We start from the raw sequence: 22408 nt of genomic DNA, 5'->3' as shown, positions 1-22408 counted from the left end.
TCAGTCTATGGCCATTCATCCATCCCTCCTTCTGTTTGCCGTCCACCAATCCACTCACCGGCGTTTGCCGAGTGTCTACATAAGCCATCGAGCCACTCATCCGTCAGTTCACGCAGAGACGCTTGTAGAGTTGAAGTCAGGTGCCTAACTAGGTGTGAGAGGACACAGCCTTATGAGGAACGTGGATGGAGAAGCAGACATAGTCTTACAGCACAGCGCAGGGTGCAGGGCCCTGGTCGCTTGAGAGTCAAGCAGAGGCGGAGGCAGGGAGGGACTGCCCCTTCAGACCCAAGAGCAGTAGAGGAAGGTGAGAGGCAAACACAGCTGCACCTAGCATTTCAAAACAAACAAAACAAAACAAAACAAAAAACAAAACACATGGCTTGTTTTTTGTCATGGGTTCTGAGAATTCAAACTCGAATCTTTGGTAGCAAGTAGCACCGTTACCCACTGCACCATCCCCCAAGCCCTCTGTCCCCCCCCCCCCCACACCTTTTTTCCCTACATAGCGATCAAACCAGGTTCTTATGCCTACAAAGCAAGCAGTGACTGACTGGGCCATCTCCCCAGCACTCCGTGGAAGTTTTTTGTTGTTGCTGTTTTTGTCTTTTTAAATAGAAGTGAGCCTGTATGATTTCACGAACCAAATCAGGACCAAAAACAGAGAGAAAGAAGACAGGCCAGGCAATGGTGACACACCCCTTTAATCCCAGCACTGGGAGACAAAAGCAGGTGAATCTTTGTGAGTTCAGAGTCACCTGGTTTACAGAGAAGTTCCAGGACAGCCAGGGCCACACAGTGAAACCCTGTCTCAAAAAACCAACCAAACAAACGAATGAGTGAATGAATGAATGAATGAGGCGGACACCGACCCAGCTCTACCACCTACTCGCTGTGTGATCAAAGGCGATTCCTGTTGCTCACACTCTTCTTCCTTTTCCACAGGACCGATGGTTCTAGCTCACACGGTTCAGAGGCTGTGGTGAATCATGCACGTTAGCCACTGATGGTTTCCAGCGCAGGCAATGACAATGAGTTCGACCTCTTAGTGACTTGAAGGTCACACACATTATATTTGTGAGCGAAAGGGTTAATGCCCTGAAAGGTGCCTCCTGACTTCTACTTCCGGATAGAACAATCCCAGAGAGCTGGGTCAAATGACACCAGGGCTTTCCTTTCCAGGCCTGCGGTTAGGGGCTGGCTCAGCCTGCCCCCACCTCCTGCACAGAGGAGTGGGACCCTTCAAGAAGGAGCCGGGTGGGACTGAATTTCTACCCCATTGCCTTAGCCCACTGTAGTCTTATTCCTTTGTTCTGCCAAACAAAGCTAGGGGGAACCTTTTTAACACAAGAACTGAACCCAGGTACACCGACGAAGAGACTCACCTAGGAGGATGCAGGTCCCTCCCCTTACTGTGGCATCGCCTGGCTCTCCTGGGCTTGCCAGGAAATGTTGCTGAACAAATGAATGGAATGAATGAATGACAGTTAAGCAGGAGGAACGTGAAGTCCTTGTCAGTCCAAACCAGACCACCACTTCATTCTCCTCCTTCCCTCTTCCAGTTCTCTTTCTGCTCCTCCTTTCTGCTCTTTCTAGGGGCCTGGGAAGGGGTGCTGCAGAAGTCTGGCATCCACGACTATCTGCCCTAGGTTTGGAGAACAGGCCCCGGCAGGATTATACCAGAGACACAGCACTGAAGGTAAGTCAGGTACCTAGATGTGAATGGCTGTATACAGGCCCACTGAATGCAGGGCTCCATTTATCTGTTGGAAACGTCAAGGAATGCATCTTCGGAAGGAGGCGGCCTCCTCTTGCAGACCAAAGCCGCAGGTGGATTATCAAAAGGTGGAAAATGAAGGCCTCTTCCATATCCACTAAGTCCTCACATCTCTGGGTGCCCTTGTCTGGGGCCTGAGAGATTAAAACATTAGGGAAGATTTGTTATGAAATGCAAGAAGTCAGCTTGTTCTACAGCCTGCTATTTTTCTCCCCCAACACGGGAAAAATAAAAGCACCCCAGGCAAGCAGTCAGAGATAGTGGACTTTGGTGGCCGAAAGTACTGTAGCCCGCCCAGCTTCCTGGCTGTAACCCAACATAAGCCAACCCGGCATAATACACTTCGGCGAACCTATTGGGCTGCCTCCCTTATTCTTCCCTGGTTGCTGAAGATGTGAATCATACGGAACTCAGATGTGCCAAACAGTTTCGTGACCACTGTCTGCTTCTTCGCCTTATTTACACTTAGGTCTCAATGGCCCATTGTGTATAGAAGCACCTGCCAGGGAATGAAAATCAAAACAACAGCAACATACCACCTACACAGCAGTTAGTCGGGAACAAAGCTAGCTGGGAATTTTGAATCCGCGATCCTGCATCTGGAAAATGACCGTTGTGATAAAGACGGATACTTTTAGTTTCCAAATACGATTTCACATCATTTTCTCATCCTTAAGGTGAGGTGGGCAGGGATGTTCACCCTCTTTCAATGGTGGAGAGACTTACTAGAGTGGGTTCTGGGGTGGAGCACCTGCTGAGCACACAAGAATCCCTTGCTCAGCTCCCAGTACTCTTCAGTGACAACACTAAGTGCTGCTGTTTGTGGCTGCCATTCAGGGAAAGGAATATGGAAGGAAGCTAGAAAGGATTTGTCCACGAGCTTCGCAAAAGAAAAGAGACAAAACTGGGAGGATCCCCCCTCCCTGTCATCTTCCCCCTTTCTCTTCCTCCTTTTCTTCGCTAAATGAAGAAATAGGATTCCATTATGATAAAACAAGACTGTACTAAAAAGTGGACTAAACAGGCAACACACACACATTGGTATGGTATTCCACACATCATCCAAGTGCTCAGGAAGCCAGAGCAAGAGGATTCTGAGTTTCAGGTTTGCCTGGGCTAAAGAATCTGTTTAAAAACAATCAAACCGCAAAACAAAAGCCTGACATGGTGGCTCACACCTGTAATCCAGAACGTAGGAGGCAGAGGCAGGAGGATTGCCGCAAAGTTTGAGACCACTCTTGATCAGTTAGTTCTACACTGGCTTAGGCTACTGTATGAGAGCCTACTTCAGCCTTCCTTTTTTGGAGAGGGTACGCTCCAAAAAAAATCAACCAGTAAATTCGGGCTGTCCCAGGTGGTCCTCAGGCAGGCTCTGGGAACCCCATTTGAAGAACCGGATAGTAGGTCCTATTTTTTCTTTATTTCTTACTCTGCTCTCTTTTTATTGGAGGGGGGGGGTTCAGACCAAATCGTGATTGCCTAGTCTCCTCTTATTCTGTCTCCAGAGCGACAGAGCCACATCTGAAAATCAAAGCTTATTGATTCCTGACCCCTCGGTCCAACATTTCCCAGCTGTGGTATCCCCAAAGCCTTGGTGGGCCCACACTCCAGTTTACTGTAGATTGTCAGAGAGGGCGTGAATGAGCTGCAGACAGCCCCGACTCACCAACAGCACTTCTCCACACTCAGGACACACTCAGGAATCCCACCCCAGCAACTGCACTTTCTGACTGCAGAGCCACACGCGGCCAAACGCCTGTCTGAATTCTTTACCGCTTCTGCTAGAAATTCTATGGCCGGATGTCTGTGGCTTACTACTCTATGACACGTTACTAACTTACTAGGTCAGTTACCAGAAGGTTAGCATGGTCACACAGGAGCAGAATCCCAGCCAGACATCACTTCAGACATCATTCTGAAGAGTCTGAGAACTTCTGGAAGGGCCATGATCCTTGACTCATAGCACCCTTGTCAATCAGTCATCAAGGGAGGAGCTTGCTGATGGCCAGCATCTGTCCCAACAGCATTTAACGACTACTCTTAGCCGTGTCCACTGGGTTCTCAGTTGAGGTTTCACTACACACAAAGCGTCAGCTCTATTCACGCACATAGATGCCCAATATGGCGGGGTTGGTGGGCAATTCACAGCTATGGCTAAGATCAAAATCACCTAGAAATGGAGCTTGTAGGAGATGTCAGAGGTTCCCCCCATCCTGTGCCTCAGGCTCTCCTGGGATGCAGCCTGGGTCTAACAGGAGTTGTTTGGGAGTGTAAGCGGGCATGTACGCACAGATGGTCTGTCTTGTCTGACTTTCTAGGTCCTCTGCAGAAGTGCGGGAAGGAATAAGGGAAACATGAGCTCAAGGAACCTCCTGGTCAGAGTTTAGAGACTACCCAAGGTCCAGCTCCTCCGCCAGCCCTTCCGAGTCACAGGCTACACAATCCAGGGTAAGAGGGGCAGTGGGTGGCATAGGGCAGAGAAGACAAGAGCAAAAGAGGAAGCAAAAGGGATCTCAAAAGGGCCAAGAGCCGGGCAGGGGTCCTGTATAGGAGGGCACCAGCCAGAGACCAGGGGCTGGACGTGTTCCTGGTGTCTATCTAGCAAAATCTGTTCTCTTAGAGCCCAGGGACAGAGAATGGGGGCAGGATGGGGTGGGGGAGAAGATAAAACAATTACACATTTACACCCCAAATGTCCTGGACATTGGGTCAAAAGCAAGCCACCAGATTAAGGACTTGAAAAGGTAAAGACACAACCATTTTGGAAAATAGCATGAAAGTCCCTCAAAAAATTCAATGCGGGATCCTCGTGGGATCCGCCAACCCCACTTTTGAGCCTAGAAGAAGAAGGCGATTAGGACCAGTGTTAAAGGGGGATCCCCAGCTCTGTTGGCAGTAAACAGCCATGACGGAGAGCGCGGGGATGGTTCCTCTTCATCCTCAACTTGACTGGACCTGAAATCACCACGGAAACACACCTCTGAGCATGTCTGTGAGGGCGTTTCCAGAAAGAATTGACTGAGGGAGAAAGGCCCAACCTGAATGTAGGCACCACAGTCCGATGGGCCAGGGTCCAAAGAACACGTGCCTGAAACACCCGCTTCGTCTCCCTGCTTCCTGACTGCAAATGGGACCAGCTGCTGGCCATCCTGTCGCCATTACCCACCCCCAACCCCCACCAACACACTGGGCCACACCCTCAAAGCCTGTTAGCTAAACACCACTCTCTCCTTAAGCTGATGTTAGTCGGGTGTCTCAGCACGGTGATGTAACAACGGCAAGCATGATTCACAACAGTCAAGATGTAGAAACAATCAGACTGATTCTTCTACGAAAAGTGATATTCCCGAAAAGTGGCTTATATACGTAATAGAACACTGTTCAGCCTTGAGAAGAAAAACGAAAAGATTCTGTTACTTGAAAAAAAACCTGGATACAGCTAGAGAATTTCATTATGTGGGAGCTGAGGGGGTGTGTCTCATCTTGCATGCCTAAGGCCTTGCTGTCGCCAGCACCACGTTCAAGAGAACACGGTGTGAAGCGAAAGGCGCTAGAAGGATAAACGCTGAACCGTCTCAGCTATACACGGAAGCTGAAACAGACAAAGTCCTGGAAGAAGAATGGGGGAGGAGCTCAGAGTGGGTGGAGACAGAGCTCAGGGGGCGTGGCCGTCTTGGCGCAGAGCGTCTGGGCAGTGCTATGCAGCCAGGTGGCTGGAATTAAAGGCGATGTGTCACATGATTCTTTATAGTTTTATATTTCATTTATTTATTTTGTTGAGGGATGTGTGGGTGCTTGCCATGATGTACACGTGAACGTCAGAGGACAACAATAGGAATCAGTTTTCTCCTTTCACTGGGAGTCCCAGGAACTGAGCTTGGAGGGTCAGGCTTGGCAGCAAGCGTTTACCGGTCTGTCTCACTTGCCTCTGTATAATGTATTTCAAAATAGCTAGTAGGATTATAAAGAGTCTCATCATGAGGAAATGACAAATACCGCATGTGTTTGGCACGTTGATTAGATTCATTTGATCATTTCACAATGTATACATGTATGAAGAGACCACACGGTGGCTGCTAGGGGTGGGCTCAGCAGAAACATGCCAAGTAGGTTCGAGCCAGCACTGCTGAAAACACCTCATTGTATTGCATAGGTTTATATACACAAAATTATTTGTCAATTAAAAATAATAAAGTAGAAAGAAAGCAGAGAGGAAAGGAGGGCGGGCAAAGCCTGGAGCTGCCTTCGCCTGTTGGCTCTTCTGGGTCAGTGTGGTGGTTGCAGGGCTAAGCCTGTGTATGGCAGGATTTGTCCTTAGCTTGGTAAGAAAAACATTGCAGAAGTCCGACTTTCTGGCCAGTGCTCTGCCTTGGGAATGAACCCGAAACCTGTGGGAAGCAGCAGTCAGAAGGGTCCTAGGGGCCTCTGAACCCACAGTGAACATCTCTTCTGTGGTTCCTTGCCAGGTTCACTGCTCCCAGAATGAAGACTGAGGCCATGTGGTCTAGGAGGGCCGCTGAGCACCCTGGGCAGGATGTGGGGAAGAGCTGAGAGTGTCACCACATCAGCCTACAGCAGGACCCCTTCTGGCACTGCTGGGTTTTGCAGCACGGTCTGGGTCAGCCCCGGCCCTCTCTCCTTCCTCAGCTCACGGGGTCATCCTCCAAGTGTCTGTGTCGTTTCCCATCGGCCTCCTTCATGTTCCATGTGCAGTTATCTGCAGCCGCGGAGCAAATCCTGCCAGGACTTAATGGCTTAATATGACGATGGCATTATTCTGTTAGCAGATCTGCAACTTGGACCTGGCCCGTTCTCTTGGCATCTGCTGTAGTGGCAGAAAGGCTGGAACCACCTGAAGCAGCTCTCTTTGTCAGGCCTGCCATTAGCTGGAGAATTTCCATGTGGCAGTGAGGCTTCCATCCAGCATGGAGGCTGGGCTGCAAGAAAACGAGATTGAAGGGCCTCGTGCTTAGCATGATGTCTGCTGTGGTCACAGACCTGCTCACCTTGAAAGGAAGAAAGCATGGCCCACTTTCAATGGATGAGTAGAATGTTACTTCTGTAAGAAAAGCCAAGGCTCACAGCAAAGCAGCTGTCTTTGGAAAATGCAGTCTGCCCCACACAGCCACTCTCTCAGGCCACAGGCCCTTTGCACGTTCTGTGTCTGCTGCCCGGAACAGTTCTTTTTGTCTTACTCTGACGGAAATTCACCCAGTTCCGCACTTCTCAGCTGAGTCATTTCACCTGTGAAGAGTTCCCTCAACTCCACCTTCAGGTCAGCACCTCTCAGTGCTCAAAGGTAAATTTTATATATGTATATTTGTATATTGTATGTATATAAGTATGTGCACATGTGTATATACATGTGCACATTATATGTGTGTATGTATATATGTATATTGTGTGTATGTGTATAAGTACATGCACATATGTATGTGTGCGTATACATGTGCATATTGTATATGCATGTATGTGTATATTTGTATATGTATATATTGCACGCATATGTGTATATTACATATGTATGTGTATGTGCACATAATATACATGTCACATATATGTACATTACATGTATATACGTGTATGTGTGTATGTGTGTATATGTATGTGTGCATATGCATGTGTATGCACATGTGCATATATACATACATGTGTATGTTATATGTGCATTTGTATACATGTGTATAATCCATACATTTTATGTACATGTGTATACCACACATGCATATGTATATTTCATGTATGTATATGTGTGATCATATGCACACACGTGTATATCGGATATGTATATGTGTATCATGTGTATTTGTATGTGTATACATGTATATTGAATGTATATATTATATGGGTATGTATATATTGTGCACATTCATGTGTATATTATATATGTGTATATGTATGTGTATGTGTGTAGATGTATATACTGTGTATATTGTATATGTGTATGTGTATTTGTGCGTGTGTGTATATATGTATGTGTATATTGCATTATGCATACACATATATTGTGTATGTGTTTATATATTTACGTGTGTATGTTTTATATGTGTATATGTATGGCATATATGTTTATGTGTACATGCATATATAATAGCTATAGCTGACTTTTACTTTCTTATTTTAAAGATTTTTTTGAAAAGATTATGTGTGTGCGTTTGAGTGAGTTTATGTGCCCAAGAACAAGGTGAGTCGCTGCCAATGTGAGCTGCCTGACGGAGGTGCTCGGAATGAACCCAGGTCCTCTGCAAGAACGGTAAGTACTCTGGACAGCCGAACCATCTCTCCAGCCCCGGTTCTGTGATATTTTGTTCATATAAACACATACATCAGACCCAGATCCTCATGAGTGAGGCATCTCTCCTGCTCCCACCCTTGTTCTCTTTTCTACACAAAGTACATGAGACATACTGTATGTCCGTCCATGAGGAGGCACCGAGGGGGTGCTGGGCAGAACCAAACACGGTTCACTGTACTTAGGAGGCTTGCAGCCTAGGAGCTACAACTGTACATGTGTATACCACACATGCATGTGTATATTTCATGTATGTATATGTGTGATCATATGCACACACACGTGTATATCAGATATATATGTGTATCATGTGTATTTGCATGTGTATACATGTATATTGAATGTATATATGTATATGGGTATGCATATATTGTGCACATTCATGTATATATTATATATGTGTATATGTATGTGTGTAGATGTATATGCTGTGTATATTGTATATGTGTATGTGTATTGTGTACATCTACCTCTCACACGCACACACACAGGAACACATGGCACTGAAATGTGTGGACAGCCATGTCTGCTTGTGGCACGGCTGTGTCAAACCCGGCAGAGACTCGGAGAAGGAAATTCTGTGAGACTGTGGGCCAATGCCCCGGCCTCAGCGCTTGCAAACGCTGGTGGTTTCCTTTCATTGGTCCCAGCCCAGCCGCCATAAGGAGCTTGGGCGGACTTGGAGCGCTGGGGATGCACTGGGCCATCACATAGCTTTCAGGCGGAGTCAGAGGCAGCAGCCTGTTGTGGCGTCACACCAGGATTTGCCCACAGGCTCTGCTGGGGGGCCCCAAGGCCCTGCGTGGGCAGACATTCCACTTCAGGAAGTGAGAGCTTTAATTACAGAAGGGAAAAGGGCGGAGTCTAGAGGGGATGGGAAGTGTTTCCAGGAAGGACCTGGAGAAAGGAACAAAAGGTTAATAAGCAGGTCTGCTGTGAGATTACAACCCCAGGCAGTTTGGGCAAAGCCAGCAGAGGATCTGCAGCCCTTCCCACCAGAAGCAGCTGAGGGCAGCCCAGAAGGACGAGAAGGCTAGAGATGGGGTTACAACCGGGCAACCTGCCAGAGCTGCTCATCCGCCCAGACTCCTTCAGAGGGAGGGGGACGCACAGGCTTGTGCCTTCTGCCCCTGGGAATGCTGGGATGCTCCAGAAGAGTGAGGTGCAGAGCAAGACTTCTAACCTTTGGTTTGTGTGTCACGGTCCACTCTGGCAACCTACTGAAGGGAATGGATACCCAATGACCCTTATCTCGTTTCAAGGTTATTACATAAAACATATAGACTTTCACTACTAACAAACAAGGGATGACATATTAGACTAATTTTTCTGTCCCAACAACTGGATAACCAGAGGCTACAAAACATTGTCCATCCCGGAGAGAGGAGAAACAAGCTCAGTCAGTACCATGACACCTGCCACTACTGCCTGGAGCGGGAGAAGGAAGGTGGTTGTCGGGCCTGAGGAGAGGCCTAATACTGGGGAGAAGGACAGGCCCAGGGGGGCTGGAATTTGCAAAACAGAATACCAAAGAGGAGAGGCCTGTCCTAGAGGGAACCGTAGGGGGCCACAGGGTTTCCTTTAACTGAGACCCAATCACTGTGTGAGTGTGCTTGTGCATGCCTGTGTGCATGTATGTGTGTGTGACGTATGTGCATGTATGTATGTGTGTGTGTCCCGGTGTGTATGCACTTTGAAAAATCAGAGAATCTACACCTTAAAGGAATGGGAGCCGGGTTCCTGGATCTCCCCTGCAGGCAGGGCAGGAATGGGGAGCTCCAATGCTGGAATCTGAGGGTTGTTCTACTCAAGGCTCTCCCCAACTCCTGGGAGGCAGAAGTTAGTGGAAGGCTATCAATTTATTCAAGGCTGGCCCTAAGGAGAGTAGAGGAGACTTCTCAAATTTCCCTCTTTGAGGAGGAGCTCCGGAGTGTGAACGGCTTTAAGGTGATGAAGGAACAGGCAGGCTAAAGGAATCCCCATGCTGGGTGGGCTTTCTGTGTAGAGCAGACATCTCATTTTCTTCTTTATCCAAACCATTCTAGAGCCAGGTGTGGTGGCACATGACTGTGATCCCAGCACTTAAGAAGCCCAGACAGGAAGATCCTGAGTTCAGGGCCAGCATGGACTACATACAATACCCAAGCTTAAAAAAAGAAGAAGAAGAAGAAAAAGATAAAAAAAAAATGAACAACATCAACAAAAAGACTCTTATTCAGTGCTTGTAGCAGCTTTGATAAAAACTGGAAAAACTTGAAAGCAATCGAATGCCCTTTAGAAGGCGAAGGGGAAAACAAACTATGGTGTCTGCCTCCACATGATAGAATAGAAAAGGAACATGAAAGATAGAATAGAAAGAAAAGAACAGGGTGGGGAAAACAGCTCAGAAGTGAAGATCACTCATTGGCTGCTCTTTCAGAGCACCTGTGTTTGATTCCCAGCACCCACATGATAGCTCCAGTCAAGGGATCGGACACCCGCTTCTGGCCGCTGCAGACACGGTACACATGCAGTGCACAGATATACATGCAGTTAAAACACCTATACTCATAAAACAGATGAAAATCTTAAAAAGAGCTATGGGGCCACGAAAAGACATGGAAGAAACCTAAGTGTATGCACTCCTAAGTGAAAGAAGCCAACAGAGAAAGGGTACATGTTATACAAATCCGCTGTTTGATAAAAAGTCATTGGGGAAAGAGTACATGTTTTACAATTCCGCTGTTTGATAGGAAGTCGGTGGGGAAGGGTACACGTTATACAATTGCAGCTGTTTGATAAGAAGCTGGTGGAGGCAGCTGTGCCTTATGTGACTCCAGCTGTCTGATATCCAGGAAAAGGTGAGATAACGGAGACAGTGAAAGAGCCAACAGCTGCCAGGGCTTGGGAGAGAAGGGAGGAGAAGCAGAAGGAGCTCAGATTTTTACAGCAGTGATGTTACTGTTTATGAAATTATAATGTTGGAGATATGTCATTACCCATTTGTCCGTAGCCATAGAATGAATCCCACCACTTGGGAAGCTGAGGCAGGAGGACCATGAAGTAGAAGACAGCACAGGTTACACAGTAAGACTGTAAGGTGGGCCAGGGAGGACCTGACTGTGGAAGTTATAGAGAGAAAGCTTGGGAGGAAACAGGCTGCCTGGGCAGACGTCTCAGTTGTAGTAAATATATCACTGTGGAAGAAGGTGTGTGAGTATAGGGTGAGAGAGGTATAGAAAAGGCTTACATCCTCAGCTCCTCGACTCAAATAAACTGATAATTGCCTTGAAAAGTGTGTGTGTGTGTGTGTGTGGTCAGATGTCAATGCTAGTGTCTCTCACTCAATTTGGAGTTCATCAGTTTGTCTCCGGCTGTCCAGCAGGCCCCAAGTGCCCTCTGTTCTTCTTTACCAATGTTGGGGTCACAGACACTTCCATACGGATGCTGGGGCCAGTGACAACTGTACCAACTGAGCCCCAAGGACTGCATGTGTGTGTTTGCATGTGTGTTCATGTGCTAGAAGACAACCTGGAATGCCATTGCTTGGGAATCATCCACCTTGTTTTTTAAGACAGGGTCTCTGCATGTCCTGGGGCTCACCGAGTAGGCTAGGTTATCTGGTCACTGAGACACGGGCATCTGCCTGCCTCCAATTTGCTTGCACTGGGATTATAAGAATGAATATACTATTACTTTTTGTTTGACCTGGGTTCTGGGGATCCAGCTCAGGGCCTCATGCTTACAAGTGAAGCAAAGACTTTTAAAAGCTGATGCTGCAAGAAATATGAAAACAGAAGAAAAATTTTATTAGTTTATATCAGTAAATATATAATAAAATAAATAAAAGTTTATAGTTGTAAATTCACAGCTACCCAAAAAAGAACTATATCACCAGATTTTTCTTGGGTAAATATATTTCAGAGATATTTGACTATTTTATGTTAAACTACAAACAATGCATTAGGCTCATAAAATTGGTACTATATCAAATTTACAAATTACATAATAGTGACAAAAGACTGAGTAAGAAGAAATAGAAACGCATCACTGTGAGGTTCTTATATGGATAAAGAGATGTGATTGTTTTATTTGATGATTATAAAGTTAACTCTAAAACAATATCAAAGGACACAACAAACATAAAAATACTCAAATAATTGAAAGGAAGAAGAAAACTAAGGGAAAAGGAACAAAGGAAGCATAAGACAAATAAAAAAAACAAGATGAAAGACTTAAACCCAACCAGTTGATACCCATATTAAATATAAGTGGTCAAAACTCCAAGTTAAAAGGCAGAGACTATCAGACTGAATTTTTTTAAAAGTTAGTTTTGTCAATAAATGCCTACAAAACATGAATACCCACAACAGTAAAGACACAAAGAGATTAAAATCAAAAGTATTAAAAAAGATGTATTGTCCATGTTGGGGTCTGAGGGACTTGCTGCTGCCAGGGCCATGCTGATGTCAGTGGCCTGTGCTGCCACTCAGGGCCATGGTGTCGTTGGGCCTGAACTGCTGCCAAGGGCCATGTCTGGGTCCAGGGTTCTACTGCAACCAGAACCTATGTCGTTGTCCTTGGCTCCTACTAGCAACTGCCCGGAGTCTGGTCCACCACCTGGGGCCGTGATGACATCTGGGCCCAAGCTGCTGTTAATGGCCATGTCTGGGATCATAGTCCTGCTATAGCTGGGGTCTGTACTGATGTCCATGGCCTGTGTGAACTATGTGTTGAACCATGTGTTGAAGTATCAGGGCTGTGTTGAGCTGGCCCCACTCCTCACTGACCCGGGGAGAACTGCCCTCCTTCACCTCACTGGAGAACTGACTTGGTCCCTCCTCTGCCCTGGAATAACAAACCCCAGTGATCCTGGCATGGGAAAGCTGGCTCCGCCCCTCACCTGGGGGGGGCGGTGACCAACTCAGCTGCCACCCATGCACACATCCAGGGCTTTGAGTCACTACTCCCCAACATCTCTTCTATCTATAACGTGCTGGGGTGAGGGAAGGGACCCATACTGGAGTACCATAGCCACAGGAGTTCCATGACCTAGGCCACAGCCAGATACACAAGAGGAGCTTCAGCGAGGGTCCAGTATTGATGGCAGACCAGAAGCCAGAGGCCTTGAACCTGACCAACAACACATCACACAATGAACATTTGCAGTACAACTGGTTGGACAAAGGAGTAGGCTTCACGACACACAGCAGCTCCCAGGGCCACGCAGACGGGTGAAGAGGAGATAGAAAGGCAGGGAGAGTGGAGGAAGGAAGTGGGGTTTTTGTTTGTTTTTAGTTTTGTTTTTTTTTTCTCTTTTGTTTGTTTTTATTAATATTGTATTTTTTATTTTCATTTTATTTTTAATATTTCTTTTAAAGTTTTCCTTGGGAGGGGTACTGCAAGGTTAAAGGGCAGATATGGAGGGACTGAGGAATGAGAAGGATTGGGATGCATGACTTGAAATTCCCAAAAAATCAATAAAAAAATTACGTTAAAAAAAAGGTATGGGGGCTGGAGAGATGGCTTAGTGGTTAAGAGCATTGCCTGCTCTTCTAAAGGTCCTGAGTTCAATTCCCAGCAACCACATGGTGGCTCACAATCATCTGTAATGAGACCTGACGCTCCCTTCTGGTGTGCGGGCACACATGGAAGGAATGCTGTACACACAATAAATAAATAAATCTTAAAAAAAAAGGGATGCCAGGCAGTGGCACTAAAAAAATAATAAGTGTAAGAGAAACATTAACAAAAGCTATCATTTAGAAATAGCAAAGGACTGAGGATAGACCAGTTGGTAGAGCGCTTACTTCGTGCTCTGGTTTGTCCCCAGCATCCCATAAATGCTGGTGTGGACTGGTTTATGGGTAAGAAGAGGAAGGAGCATTAGAAGCTTAGTGTTATCCTCGCTGCCTACATAGTGAGTGTGAAGTCAGTTCAGTCTGTCTGCATGATACCCTGTCTCGTCCCAACTTGCCTTAAAGAATTGTAAGTCTTACATACGTTGAGTTTCCTTTTGTTACTGTTTTATTGTTTTAGAGACCATCTCTTGTCATATCATCCAGGGCTTTGAACTTGCCATTCAGCCTGCTGAGTGCAGGTACATGCTACCACACCCAACATAAAACAGGAGATTTAAATAAAAATCTAGAGATTTGATACGGATCAAATCTTGTTTCATTTTTTTTTTCCATTTTTTTTTCTCTTCTTAAAAGTAGCAACATCACAAGAACCAGGGTCTGAAGACCTTGGGACCAGCGAAGCCAGGAGCCACCTGGACGGGGCACTGGGACTTGGGCTGGCTTCTTCCTTTTTGACTCAGACTTCCTCCTTTCTCACCCATGTGGCTGGAGCCAGTGTTTCTTGGTGGCCTCCCTTTGAGAGCTGGGACAGGATGGGAATGTCACGGGCCTCCCTCCCTAGGGCTGGTAGTCTTTGCAGAAGGCTGAACATTCTTCAATGACTAGCCAATTTGAGAGGGAGCCTTGGGGACTTTGGAAAGTTGCCCACTGCTCAAACTGGGTGGGAGGGACTTAGCTGGAGGGACTGAGAAGGGAGGCTGGAGGGAGACACCCTCCAAGAGACTGCCCCCTTTCTGAAGTCCAGTCCTTCAAAGGGAGGCTATCAGGCTCCTGCAGCCAGGGCCTGCTTGTCTTTGGAGGTCCACTCGGGGAGCTAGAGTTCTCTTGTTATCAAGTTGCTGCATTTGGACAAAGTTACCAGGAAGGGGATAAGCAGGGATGAGAACCCAGGCCTCCCAGGTGTCACTACTTGGGTAGTCCTAGCATTCCATGCCCTCTGGAGAGACGAGGAAGGGAAAGGGAGACCGCCCTAGGAAACACCACAGTCTACAGTAACCAAGGCTATTAATTTTACGTGCACATTCCCTGAGTCATGATAACACTCTCATGTAGTTACCGTGCCTTTGCTTTATAGACAAGGGAGGAGTCGGGTGATTTATGGGCGGGCCCAAGGTCACAGGTTTCCAGTCCTGCTGGTGAGGCCCATTCTGCTGAGTAGGGGTTCTCAGCATGAGTGATGGGTCTTGTTGAAGGAAAAACAAACAAACAAACAAACAAACAAAAAACCCAAATTCTCCCAGACCATTCTGCTACAGCCCTCCACTCCCAACCAGTGGGAAAGGAGGGCTGGAGAGCCCCTTCCAAATAGAAAACCAATTTAGTAAGTTGATTATGGCGGCGTTGGGGGTGCCGTACCAACAGCTGGGAGGCAGAGGGAAGGGAATTAGGACTCAAGGCCAGCATTTGCTACATAGTAGGTCTGAGGCAGCTAGGGCTTCCTCAGCCTCTGACTGGAACATGAACCATATACCAGGCTGTTGTCTACTAACTGCCTCGCCTGATACCAGAGGAACCCCCAAAAGGGACTCAAGAGCATGTGGCAATCTCTGCCAAGTCCTCCAGCCTGGAAGAACACTGGTAAAAAGGAAGGTGGGAGCATAGCAGGGGGAGATGAGCTAACCAGAGGCTAAAGAGCTCACATCCCCCCCCCCCCAAGCTTCTGGGCAGAGCAGCTGTTTCCCACAGAGGGAAATCCCACCTCCAACATCGGCAGGAGTTTTGTTTGTTTGTTTGTTTATTGAGAGAGGATCTCTCTAGCCCAGGCTGGCCCCAACCTTTCACTGTAGCTGAGGTTGTCCTCGAACTCCTGATCTTCTGATTGTAAAATGTGTCCCCCATGGTCTGCTTCTGTGGGACTGGGAATGGAATGCAACCCAGAACCTCATGCATAAGGGCAAGCACTCCACTCAGGGATTGGCTTCCCAAGCTGTGCACGGCTCCTGACCACCACAGGGAGTTACTACTGACCACCGTGGTAGGGGTTTCACAAGCAGGTCAGTCTCAGCAGGGGCAGAGAAGGACAGCCCACTTTCCCCTCTGACTCCTTCCATCCCCGAAGTCTCCAAGGCTGGCAGAGAAACTTCCGGGTCTAGTACACAACGATATTATGGGGTGAAACAGGGATTTGCTGGGGAGAAAACTCTGGGCACCTCAGGAAAAAGGATAAAGGGAGGAGCAAATGCCTTTAAAAGAATAGATTTCTCTTTTTGTTAAGATCCTCTTTATTATTTATTTATTTTTTATTTTAACAATGTATTTGTTGTGCATGAGCATTTTGAAAACAAATGTTTTGTTTGTGTGCCATGCTTGTGCCCGGCGCCTGCAGAGGCCAGAAGAGGGCATCAGCTCTACGGAAACTGAGGTTACAGGCAAGTGAGAGCCATCGTGTGGATGCTGGATGCTAATCCTGGGTCGGCAGCAAGAGCAGCCCATGCTCTTAATCATTGAGCCATCTCTCCAATATCAGAAATTCATGAGGACGATTCTGTTGTTGACTTGATCAGGTTCCAGTAACAAAGAAGAGTTCGGCTCAGGGCCGGGAAACTGGAGTTCAACTCTTGGCCTGACCACTCAGCGGCTGCAGGACATCTGGGTCTCTTGGAGCCTGTTTCCTTACTGGTAAAATGGAATGAGTATGTTTGTTCTCTGACTCTGTTGGCCTTGTGGGAGGACAAGCCCCTTCTAGGACAGCCCATTCTTGCCTTTGGGAAGCTTGGGTGTAGTCTCCGGCAACCAGTCCTGGGGATAGTCATTATGTATTTGTTACTTTGTTTCTTTTGTTACATAGTGTTGCGCTTGGGACAGAAGCCATGCATCCTTGGTACATGTCACCCCATGACTGACCCTATCATTTATTTTTAAATTAAAAGAGTAAAATTGAGTAGTTTGTCATGTATGTGCCGTGTGTGTGTGTGTGTGTGTGTGTGTGTGTGTGCAATTAGAAACACTCAGTCTCTCTCGCTCTCTGGGAACCTTTAAGGAATAACGATTAATGCTTTCTCTCCTGCTCAGGGTATTTACAGTGTGCCCTTAGGCTATGAAGAAGCCGAGTTTGCTCAAGATGACAGCCAACTGCAAGCTCTGTCATTGCTGAACCCTGTGCTGCAGGCTGCTGTCTGTACTGAGATCCAAAGTCACTCCGGACTGGGAACTCATTTCACTCTCTGCTCTCCCCCAGCCAGAAGGATGTTTCATTAGGAAACATGATCCACACACACCCCCGAATGAACAGAGATAACCGAGATTTTACAGTAGAGAAGGGTGTTGATTTTGATCCACACTCCAGCGATTAAATCAACATGATTTTATGGGGGTCGAAGGTGCATGAATTCCTAGGGGGCTCAAGCCCGGGACCTAGCCTGAGTCTAGGAGTCTCTTTAGATCCAGCACCTCTTTCATCCCATGATGCTCTTGGCCAAAGGCAGGTGTGTCAGCCCACACCTAGATAAATTACAAGGAAACAATAGCATTGTCTTCTGAAATTTCACCTGCTCTGTCCCTTGAACACGTGTAAACCACCTTATGAGATTGCTCAACACTGGCTGACGGTGTGTCTACCTCAATTTAAAGTGCCCACTTTTTTTTTTTTTTGTGGTTGTTGCTTTGGTTTGCAAGACACTTTTAAACATGGCACTGGGTCAGGGAGGGTAAAGATACTCATTGATACAGGATGGGATCATTTAAGCATTTTATTTACTTATTTACTTACTTATTTTAAAGATGAAAGAAAAAGAAAACTCATGGGAGATGGGTATGAGGGCTTTATCTGGAAATCTTTGCCATCCAAGCACGAGGACCTGAGTCTGGGTTCCCAGCACCTGCATAAAAACTGGGGTATGGTGATGCATGCTGGTTATCCCGGGGCAGGGGAAGTAGAGAAGATACGGGGATCCCTAGAGTTTATTCAAAAGCCAGCCCAGCCTAGCCGGCAAGCTATAGATCAACAAGAGACCCTGTCTCAAAAAAACAAAAACAAAAACAAAAACAACCAAAAAAAAAAAAAAAAACCAAGGTGGATGGAGCCTGAGGAATGACCCTTGAGGTTGACCTTTGGCCCCCACGTACACATCCCTACACTGACACAAACACACACCCAACTCATACAAAGAAAATGAAAACAAAACATTGGCATTTTCACATGTTAAACACACAAACGATTATTCATGCTGAAGACGTCCGCAAGATCAACTTACGCGGAACTTTTTCACCCCTTTTCCCTCTCTCTTTTCGCTCTCAGGAACATTTAGACCTACCCCATGGCAATGACTGCAAGGAAGGCTCTGCCCTGTACGCCAGGCAAGCACAAAAATTTGGTACAAAAGCAGCCTGGCTCCTGTAGTCTGACATTAGGGTAAGTATATCTTAAGAAAGCTCTTATGCAGACTTGGCTCCGGGCGATGAAACGTCACGGCCATGTAACTGTAACAAGTGAGATTTCTAGGGAGCAAATTAGTGAACAAACGTCTGCTAGCAATGGCAAGAAAGAAATCATACAGCACCCCAAAATAAAGCAGGCTGTGTAGTAAGTGCTTCATTTATTGGCCTTCTTCTAATACTATTAGGGTTAAAAGCATCCTGTGGATGAAAGGAGTCTCTTTAGAGAGGACCTGTGTCTTCTGGCAGCTGCTCTTGTCACAGGTGCCGATAGCTACCATGATTTACAAGTGTGGGGGACACAGTACTTAACAAGTGTATACACTTCCCACTGGTCTCTGGGACACGGGGCACCACTGTCCCTTTACTACCTGCGTGGACTTTGATGAAGTCAGTTCACGTCAGTTGCTTTGGAAGTTGGTAGAACTCAAGGGATGGCACGGGCAACTCATGGGAGTTAGTTTTCTCCATCTACCATGTAGGCTCTGGGATTTGAACTCAGGTTGTCAGGCTTGGCTAATCTAGTCTATCATCCAGGTCTGTCTGTCTGTATGCATGTATGTCTGTATCTGCCTATCTATCTAATCTGAGGTAAGGTCTCCTAGACCTCACACTATGACCTTGAACTTTTGATGTTGGGGTTACAGGCAGGTGTCGCCACTCCTCGCTGATGCAGTGCTGGGAGTGGAACCCAGGTCTCCCTGCACGCTAGGCATGCACTCTACCAACTGAGCTACACCGCAGCCCAGATGTCTGCTCCTGTGTTGGCTAAGGGAGGAGCCTTCCTTTCCTGAGCTTCCAGATGAACGCTCATCACCCACATGGGACAAAAGCAAACAAAAAGATCTCTCAGTGGAATCAGGACTTTGGCTTCTAAACAACCCCTCCCCCGCGTACCTTTAGAGCTTCCTTGTACTTCTAAATGCTTTTCTTTTCTTCCCCCAGTCAGCACACTCCCGGCCAAGACAGCCCAACACAGTGGGTGACAGATCACCCATCTTACAGCTAGATCTGCAAGAGAAACTTGAACAAGAACAGAAATACACACAGATACAAGCGCGCACAAGCACACACACAAATAACATGCATACACACACATGCGCTCTCATGCATGCATAGGCTGATGTCTAGTGATTGGAGGAGTTGAAGGTTGCCCCCATCATGGAATCCCCGTTTCTAGATGATGCAAGCCAACCACCTTTGTAACCCAGTATCACAAAGCCAGCTTTTACTATGGCGTGTCTTTGCTGGGGTGCTGAGGAAATTTTGGTAATGACTGTAGTCTGGGAGAAAACGGTAGACTCATGGGCTCTTTTGAACATAAAAAGTGCACCAGAAAATATCCATACCTCATCCCCAAGGTGATGCAGGACAAAGGGGCCACAGGTAATGTGGCTTGGCTTAAGGTCAATCTATTATTCCGGTTGCTCATCCCCTCCCTCTCCCCAGTACCTAGAGGACTGTTGTAAACAGCAGCCACCATCTCACTCCCATGGTCAGAAATCACACCCTACTCTCCTTGGCAATCTGGTCTTTTAAGGCGTATTTATTTATGCACCACACTTCATATGTGAGGCTCTTCATAAGCAAACTTAGCTCTTCTGTCACTTACTCCGTAGACCAGGCTTCTGCCTCCTGAGTGCTAGGTCCGCAGACTTGAGCCATGTAGGGCTAGCTCATTACTTAGGTTTTAAGGCAATATACAGATTAAAACAGATTTTTAAAAAACCCACAAAGAGAGAGCCACTGGAAGGAAGGCCTAGGCAAAACCAAGAAGACAGTCATGGAGTAAAGAGGGCAAAGGGTGTCCCTGGGACAGCCTGGCACTTGGAGACCTGGGCTGGCCCAGGAAGGGGCACCAAATGCTGAGAACAACATCCTCATCTTTTTTGCCCACATGGCAAGAACCAGGATGTCCAAACGCCATGCAAGGCTCAAGTGAACATTAGAACCAGTTTGACATCCCTCTTGCGTTTTTATTATCTTTGCCATTTTGTCAGAATTTGGTCATTTAAACCAAGAGTCATCAGGGCTTAGAGAGATGGTGCCTCAATGCTTGGACATGAGCCAGCTGGAGTCTAAAGAGTTCTTGTCAAATCTATAAACTGCAGGTCCACATGATGGGCCAACCTGGTTTTTCCTTTTTGAGTATTGCTTTACCTTGCTGCCGGCCAGTGGCAAGCCTTGCACTGCTCCCCCCTCCCCACTGCCATCTTTCCGTGCACCACTATAAGCAGCACCAGGAACTGGAGGTCAATCAAGACCTTGAAGCTTTCTCTTCCCCAAGTCTTTTTATAGCACCATGCAATGAGATTAAATGTGGCACAAGACTTGTTATGGAATAACTTTTAATTGCTTAATTAAGTTGGAGATTTAAGGGACGATTCAAAGGTTCCCTTTGAGTGTGAAAAATAAGGCTTTGCCAAACTAGATGATGGTATTGGTCACCGGAGAAAGTCCTTAGTGTTGACACATGACAAAAATTCAGTATGTTAAAAAACAATGATACTTTAACAACTTCAAGTATATTCATAAGCTTTTATTGTACAATCAATCCCCTAAGGAACACAGAAGACCTCACTACTTAACCTGATTCAGATCAGGCTTAGATTAAAATCCAAAAAAGAACCCATCCTACAGGACAAAAATTAAGGACAGGTCTTCATTAAAGGCAGACTCACTGTGGAAGTGTTCCATTTATGTCAACAAGCTCCAAACAGACCGTGGCATAGTCTATACAGTACAAGCTATATACAGGTAGCAGTCAGCAAGTGTGGAAAGATGCAGCTGTGTTGGCTGGATGTGGACTCTAAAGGTATCCAGAGCAAAGACCCAGGAAGTGCATCAGCCATCTGTACATGGACTCAAGATGGGGCTGCGCTTCATGCTTAGTGTCTGTACTTGGTGTCTTGGAATATTCCCCTGTCTCCACTCTTGTCTTAGACTGCGCCCGCCGTCTTATTTAGTTAGGAAGTCTGAAGGTTAGTCCTACCTGCTGAGACTAATTAGCCCTCCACTTTGTGTCCCATGCAATCCGCCCAGTGAAATGTACACATTTGTCTTGTTTTATTATTTTTTTCCTGGGCTCTTTCTCCCTCCACTTCTGGCTTTCTGATGAATATGGAGGTTGGGAGCTAGTGGGATAGTGATCTCACTGTCTGCCTCCCCCATCCCACCCTTATTTTGCCTGTATCTTCGGCTTTAGTGTGCTAATGTGCCTGGTATTTTTTTCTTTCCGGTGCAAGGGAATTCGCCGGCCTTGTCAATCTCAGTATCATTATTTTCAGTTGTCTTCTTTCTGAGGCCTGAGCCTGTAGAACAGTTTTGTTGAAACCCCAAACTCTCTAAATATTACATGGCAAATTGGTTACTTTTGGAAATCTACAACAGATGTGCTTTTTAAAGGGGGAGGGTGGGCTAATTTAATGCTTTGTGGACCCTGGAATAACATCACACCTAATAGTAAATTGACAATTCCTATTCTTTCTTTCTTTTGGGGGGGGATGGGATGGGGGCTTCTCTCTCACCTTGGAATTCCCAGTTCACTTCTCACTGTATACTTACAAGGAAAAGGACCTTCTCACTCTACCATCCAGGAACACTGTTTGGGAATTCGCCTTTCTCCTTTAACATAATTTTCTTCCCCATTTCATAACAAATCAGTTCGCCCTCCCCGAGCCTAATAATCAACAAATACCTGTCTCAGAATTCTGGGCCTCCTCCCTCCTCCCCAAGGGCTTCTAGGCCAGCTTTGGTGACTGTCTCAGGCCAGGGCCGGCAACATCTGCAGCCTCTGGGCATTTCCTCTTAGAACCCCTTGGAGAAAAACTGCAGTCCCAGTCATCCCCAGGGCTTGGTGAACTTTCACTTTTATTTTCCCTGGCGTTGTTAACGCCCAAACTTTTCACCTCCAAAGTCAGAACGGACTTTGGATCCTACATCACTTCCTACTTCCAACGTCAGTTAAAAAAAAAAAGAAAGAAAGAAAAGAAAACCCAAAACCAACAACTTTACATTTCCCTTAAGGATATTTTTAGTACCCCAGACAAACCTAAAGTATTTGTTTTTTGGATAAAACGCCTTCTTGGCATATTTAACCGAGTGGGTCTTTACATTTAATGACGT

The sequence above is a fragment of the Myodes glareolus genome, chromosome 7 (assembly GCF_982192425.1).
Source record: "Myodes glareolus chromosome 7, mMyoGla1.1, whole genome shotgun sequence".
NCBI lineage: Eukaryota > Metazoa > Chordata > Mammalia > Rodentia > Cricetidae > Myodes > Myodes glareolus.
The sequence above is the reverse complement of the archived record's forward strand: the minus strand, read 5'-3'. Positions refer to the sequence as shown.